The sequence below is a fragment of the Zonotrichia albicollis genome, chromosome 28 (assembly GCF_047830755.1).
Source record: "Zonotrichia albicollis isolate bZonAlb1 chromosome 28, bZonAlb1.hap1, whole genome shotgun sequence".
In the NCBI taxonomy this organism is placed as follows: Eukaryota; Metazoa; Chordata; class Aves; order Passeriformes; family Passerellidae; genus Zonotrichia; species Zonotrichia albicollis.
Window position 1 is genome coordinate 4,858,140 of NC_133846.1, and position 6,667 is coordinate 4,864,806.

A 6,667-nucleotide genomic window follows, 5' to 3' on the forward strand; every position below is an offset into this window, starting at 1 on the left:
CCTTAATTAGCATCTCGAGAAACGGCGCCGAAAATCAGACACCTTCTGCCCGAAATCTGAGCCCGGACCTGAAAATCCGATCAGCGACCCCGATGCTCAAAGAGCAAAGGTCACTTCCAGCCCCACGCAGGCCCTGCCACCGCCCCTCAGGGCTGCCTTGCCCCTCGGTGCCCCCGGAGCCCGGAGCCACCCCCTGCCCACCGCCAGCCCCCCCAGACCGAGCAGAGGCAGCACAGTGAGGGCCAGCGGCTTATTTTTAGCCTGGAGAAGGCAGGAGCCGGGAGCAGCCATCCCGAGTCTTGCCCTTGGCATGGGACACGCCGCTGTCCCCCCCCGGGCCGCCCGCACCCCGCTGCCCCCCGGCCCTGCAGCGCTGCGTCCCCCCCGGGCTGGCATCACCTCCCCTGGCACGGCTCCTGGGCCCGGGCAGGAGGAGGAGGATGCTGGGCTCAGCCCTGGAGCCGGCCCCGCGGCACAAGGAGCGGGATTATTTACAGCTCCTTAACGGAGCGAGGCAGGGCTGACCTTTCCGAGCCGCAGACAAAGAGGAGATGTCGGGAATCGCTGCTCGCGGGACCCTTCCCGGCCCGGCGGGATGAGCGGGGGGCCAGAGCCACGCTGAGGGGGGTTCGGCAGCGGGGAGCCGGCCAAGGCCACGGAGAGCCAAGCGCGCTGGGATCCCAGCCTGGGAAAAGGAGGGATCGGATTCCTCCCTCCCCGGCCCCGCCGGACAAACTCTTCCGGGTGGGGACTCCTACGCGCCGCGCTCTGCCCAGGCACGGCTCGCTGCTCCTTCCCGCAGCCCACGGCGGCCTCGGCGGCGGCGAAACGCGGGGGTACGGCCCGGAATGGCAAAATCGGGGCTGCTCCTCACCCCCGGCGGCCCGCTCGGCTCAGCCCAGCTGCCGACTCATCCCTGCCGTGGAAGCGTCGAAGGAAAAGTTTCCCCGTCAGCACAAAACGCCGACACTTGGCCGAAGCTTCCCCTTGGCTGCTGCTGGCCTGGCCAGGAGTTTCCCCCGTTGGGGACACGCCAGGGCCTGGCCTCGGGTGGCTGCAGTGGGCGGGGGTGGCAGGGGACAGGCCTGGTCCTTGCAGTGTGGCACTGGTGTGGCACTGATGTGGCCTGGTCCTTGCAGTGTGGCCCTGGTGTGGCCTGGTCCCTGCACAGTGACACTGGTATGGCCCAGTCCCTGCAGTGTGGCACTGGTGTGGCCCAATCCCTGCACAGTGACACTGGTGTGGCACTGGTGTGGCCCAATACCCGCACTGTGTCACTGGTGTAGCCTGGTCCTTGCAGTGTGGCACGGGTGTGGCCTAGTCCCTGCAGTGTGGCACTGGTGTGGCCTGGTCCTTGCAGTGCGGCCCTGGTGTGGCCCAGTCCCTGCTCAGTGACTGGTGTGGCCTGGTCCTTGCAGTGTGGCACTGGTGTGGCCCGGTTCCTGCACTGTGGCATTGGTGTGGCACTGGTGTGGCACTGGTGTGGCACTGGTGTGGCTCCAGGGGCTGCCACAGCCCCTGATGCTGCAGGGAAGGGAGGGTTTCCCGAGGCCAGGAGCTCTCCCATTGGCACTGGGCAATGGACGATCAATCCCACAATGGATGATCGATCCCATGATGATCAATCCCACAATGGATGATCGATCCCATTCACTCCAAAGCTGCAGGATTTGAGCAGAGGGCTGCTGGTGTCACAGCTGTGTGTCCCCTCCCCAGCCTGCACCCCCCTCGTCCGTATTTAGGTCCCCATGCAGGACTTGATGCCACGATCCAGAAATCCCAGGGAGCTGCCCAGGAGCAGCCCATGAAGGTCCCCATGTCCCTCACCACCAGCCTGGGCCACAGTGGCCTGGTCACCCCCCAGCCCCAGCAGGGAATCCCACAACCCCAATCCCTGATTCCAGGGGCCTGGCTGTGCATCAGCTTCCCACGTTCAAATGTGAGACCCCTCCCAGAAGCTCACAAACGCAGGAGGACTCTGAACTCAGCTCTTACTCACAGAGAGCTCTCCCAGGATTTAAGGTGCTTAATTAGCGGTTTAAAAGAGTCACCAGCTGGGTGGGTGACACCCCAGCGGGTGTCATGCACTCCACAGGGCTCCAGCTTCCCTCCTGTCCCTACCTAGGTTTCCCTCGTGTGGTTTTTCCCTTTTCCTAATGATCCAGCAGAGGGGCAGGGTTAATAAGTCCATAGAAACTCTATTATCCCCTTGCATTAAAGCCAAAAGCAACTAATTAAACATATAAATAAATAAAACATCAAAGTCACAGGGTTCATTAGCCCGGCCTCGGCGCCAGTAGGAGGTGACAGGGATTGTGGCTGTCACCCCACTGCTCCCAGGGACCCCAAGGCTGGCCCTGCACCCCAAAACACATTCCCTGTCCCAGTGTCACTGGGAAAACCAGTGGCTTCCACTGGAAAAACACTGGGCTGGGCAGTGTCACCTGCCTGTCCCTGTCCCCCAGCTGGTCACCTTTGCCCACACCAATGTGGAGAGAAGGGAGGTTGGGGACAGCTCTGCCACCTTTACCAGGAGCATCTCCAGCCCCATCACCACCCATGGGATCCCTGTTCCCACCCAGCACAACACGAGGGGGACAGGGATGGGTTCAAATTCCCAGCCCTGCACACCGGATCCACTGCAGTGTGTGAGAACAGCCATTCCTCACTGGGAATGCTGCAGCACCCCTGGATCTGGGAGTTCCCAGCAGGCCACAGGACATGGGGGACACCAGGGAAGTGGCACCACTTGTGGCCACATGCCATCGAAGGGTCTGCATCCATCACTGTGGTCACACTGAGAAATGGTCACTCTGGTCACTTCCACTGCCATGGTCACCTCACACTGAGCACTGGTCACTTCCACTGCCATGGTCACACCGAGCACTGGTCACCTCCTATTGCCATGGTCATATGGAGCATGGGTCACTTCCCATCTAAGGATTTGCATCCCACTGCCGTGGTCACACCAAGCACTGGTCACTTCCACTGCCATGGTCACACCGAGCACTGGTCACCTCCTATTGCCATGGTCATATGGAGCATGAGTCACTTCCCATCCAAGGACCTGCATCCCATTGCCATGGTCACACTGACCATTGGTCACTTCCCATCCAAGGACCTGCATCCCATTGCCATGGTCACACTGACCATTGGTCACTTCCCAAAGAACCTGCATCCCATTGCCATGTTCACACTGACCATCAGTCACCTCCCAAAGGACCTTTATCCCATTGCCATGTTCACAGTGACCATTGGTCACCTCCCAAAGGACCCGCACCCATTTCCACGCTCACCCCGCGCCTCCCAGCCGGGCTCGCTGTCCCTGCCCAGCCTCTCCCGGAGCCCAGCGGGATCCCTGGGCTCTCCCCGCAGTTTTTCCGCCGGCTCCTCTCCCAGCAGGGCGCAGCCGTGCCCGGCGGGGAGGAGCCGTGCGCGAGGAGGAAGCCGGAGCTGCCAGCCCTCGGCCGGGCCCTGCACGGGGAGCAGCAGCAGCAGCAGCAGCAGCAGGCGGGCGGCGGCTGCGAATCCTCCCCACCACCGCAGGGATTTGGGTCCCCAAATCCCCGCAGGCTCCAACCCGCGCGTGTGGCCACTGCGGGAAAACTCCGCTCGTGGCCTAGCAGGGAAGAGAAACAGGAAAATGGGGGAAAAAACCCAAACCACATAACCCCAGAGAGGAGTGGGGAACGCGCGGAGAAGCCGCGGCCCCGGCGAGGGGCGGGCGGGGAAGGAGCGGGCTCGACTCCCAGGGCTTGGGGACAAGGGGAAACTCCAGGCTCGGCTCCACCCCGGCGCTTTCGACTGCTAAACAATAGTGGAGAGGAGCAGCCGTCCCTCCCTGCTCTTACTCATCCTGCCCAAGGACCTGTGCCACCCTTGGGCTGCCCCCGCCCTGCCCGGCCTCTGCCCGGGGGCTCGGGCACGGCGGCTCCGGAGGATCCTGCAAGGCTCGGGTGACAGCGACAGATTCCCCCGGGAAAGAGATGCGGACCCACGGCACGCGAGCGGCGAGCCGGCAGCGCAGGGAATTCCCTCCGTCATCATCGCCAGCGGAAAAAAAAAAAAAAAAAAAAAAAAAAAAAAAGAAAGGAAAAAAAAAATAAAAAAAGAAACCAACACCCAACAACAGCCTGCGCCCTCTCAAACCTCCTCTCTACCTGCAGCGCTCGCAGCACTTCCCAGCGCTTTTCCAGGCGGGAAGGAAGAGGGAAAGGAGCCGGGGCTCGGACGGGGAGCGGCAGCCGCGGCCCCGCCGGCGGCCAGGGCGGGACGGGGCCGGAGCCCGCGGGGAATGCGCGGTGTCGGGGCAGGAATCAGGAATGGGGAAGCGCTGCCGCCTCCTGCCCTGGGCGCTTCCCAGCTCCACCTGCCCCATCCCGGCACCGGCACCTTCCCCGTGCCACGGCCATGCCCGCACCCGAGTCCATCCAGTCCGGCCCCAGGGTGAAATTTGGCCTCCGAGCCCACCCAGCGCCCATCATTGAGGAAGGTCCTGCACCCCTCAGATGCGAGGGGCACCTGCAGCCCCCCAGAGCCGTGGGGAGCGTTCTGGGGGGGGTCACCCGAGGGGGCAGCCGGGGAGGGAAGCCCAGGGCCGGGCAGGGATCCCCGGGGCGCGGCGGGGTGGGGCTGGCGGAGCGCGGGGGCGTCAGCCTCTCTCGCTCATGATTTAATAATTTAGGTGCGTTTCAGTGCTCAGAGAAGCGAAAGATTGAGGGCAGTGTCTGGAGGCAGGCGGGGCGCAGGCAGCGGTGCAGCCCCTGCCTTGCCCACGCAGCCAAGGGGGTTTGGGGTGGGGGGCTCAGCTCGGGGTCCCCCCGGCCCCAGGACGGCTCTGGGTGCCCTTGGCGAGCTCCGAGCACTCACCTCCACCCCAGCTCGCTGCCCTCTGCTCCTGCCCGTCCACCCACGTCCAGGGCTGCCGGTCCACGGCCACGGGCAGAAACTGGCTGCACTGGTTTGGGCTTCGCAATGCGAACCCCCACCCAAGCTCAGGTCTCCAGAGATAAGAGCACAATAACCTATTGTCCCTCCTCCCCTCCCAACATCTCCACTCGCCTCTGGCGAAGCAGGGAGGGACCACCCAGCTCCGCACAGCCCCCCCGCCCCCGCCGCCGGGCAGCCCACGGGGGGCACGGACCCACCGAGCCAGGCCGGGGATGCTGCGAGGCTCCGGAGCCGGGGCTGGGATGCAGGGAGAGCGCTGAGGGCACAGGCAGGAGGAGGCGGACGAGGCCAGAGCCTGGCCGGGGCTTCCAATAGATTTCCTGATTTATTTTTTAATTTATTTTCCGCCTCCCCACTCCTGTTTTCTCTGCCTTGGCTCTGCCCAGCTGGATTGGTGCAGGCAGGAGGGGGACGTGCCCAGCCGTGGCGTGGGCAACCCCCACGCACCTCCCCACCGCATCCCACCCACCCCACCCCAGTCACCCCACTCCTGACAGGGAGCAGCCCCCTTTTCTACCCCACAGGTGGGGAAAAACTACCCCAAACCCACCCACGCAGCACCTTCCCCGCTCTGTCCTTGGGCTGCCGCAAGCCCCCCTCCCCTTCCCCCGCCTCTTCCTTCCTCCATCATCCTCATCCTCCTCCTCCCCGCAATGCCACAACTCGCTGCCTCCCAAAAAATCCAGCAACACGCGCGACCGGGACCCCCCGCACCCCCCACCAGCCGCCTCAAAGGCGGGCAACAAGTTGTAGGATCCGACCGGAGCGTCCTCCCCCTCCCCAAATACCGGGGGGCTGCCGGGCTTGCCCCCCACAAGATGTTTGGGGGCTGCACGCCCCGCAGCCGCCCACGCCCCGGAACGGCCGGACCGCGCTCACCCCATCACCCCACCACTCCCACACTGGGGTTGGGGTCGGGGGGGGCCCCACACCGAGCCCCCCCATGATGTAGGACCCCAAAGCGAGTCCCCCCCATCCCACCTGCTGCACCGGGACGGAGCGGGGCGGTGAAATCCCCGCTGCCCGCGCCCCCACCCGCCCGGCACAACGGGGACAGCGATGCTCCCACCCACCCGCGCCCCCCGCTCCGACAAAGAACCCCCCCCAACGCCACTCCCAGTGTCCCCGCAGTGTCCCCAACACCTCCAAACCCCCCTGGGGACCCCCGTACCCCGCTGGCTTGGTCCCCCTGCAGCGCGCACTCACCGGCTCCGGTCCCACGGCGCCCGGCTGGCGGCGGAGCCCCCGCGACTGGCCATGGGATGGAGGGGGAGCGGTCCCGGAGCTAACGGGAGAAAACGCTTGTCATGGCAACCCCCGTGCCGTGCGGGGCCGTGCGGGGCCGGGCCGGCGAGGGAGGGGACGGCGGGCAGGGAGGGGGAGGGCTCGTCCCAGCCCGCCGGGGGAGGGGCTCCCTTAAGGTGGCTGCACGCCCCGACGGCTGCTTAAGGGGGACGGGCAAAGGAACGGGGTGAAGGGCACGGCCAGGGGGGACAGCGAGGTGGGGGGACCCCAAACTGGGGCAGCAGGCCGTGGGCAGAGTGGGGGGTGCATGGCTGGAAAGGGTGGGGACAGCCCTGGGTAATGTGGGGACACCCCCGGGCAATATGGGGAACCCCAGTCAAGTTGGGGCAGCCCCAGCCCTGGGGGTGGGGGGCACCCAAGCAGGGTGGGGACACCCCAGGCAAGATGGGGACACCCCTGGGAAGAGTGAGGT

At 65.3% G+C, this 6,667-nt stretch overlaps 1 protein-coding gene across 5 annotated transcripts in view; it reads right to left on the reverse strand.

Moving 5' to 3' along the window:
* The window catches only part of ATP2B4 (ATPase plasma membrane Ca2+ transporting 4), a 68,342-nt gene extending 62,009 nt beyond the window's left edge, over positions 1–6,333 (reverse strand). For 2 of the 5 annotated variants that reach the window (XM_074528266.1, XM_074528271.1), the window contains exon 1: positions 6,157–6,333. The gene's annotated coding sequence lies outside the window, so the exon portion shown is untranslated. Of the gene's footprint in view, positions 1–4,869; positions 4,892–5,147; positions 5,308–6,156 lie in introns of those variants that run through there. The other 3 variants (XM_074528268.1, XM_074528269.1, XM_074528270.1) reach the window with 3 other exon arrangements.
* Between the last annotated feature and the right edge of the window lie 334 nt (positions 6,334–6,667).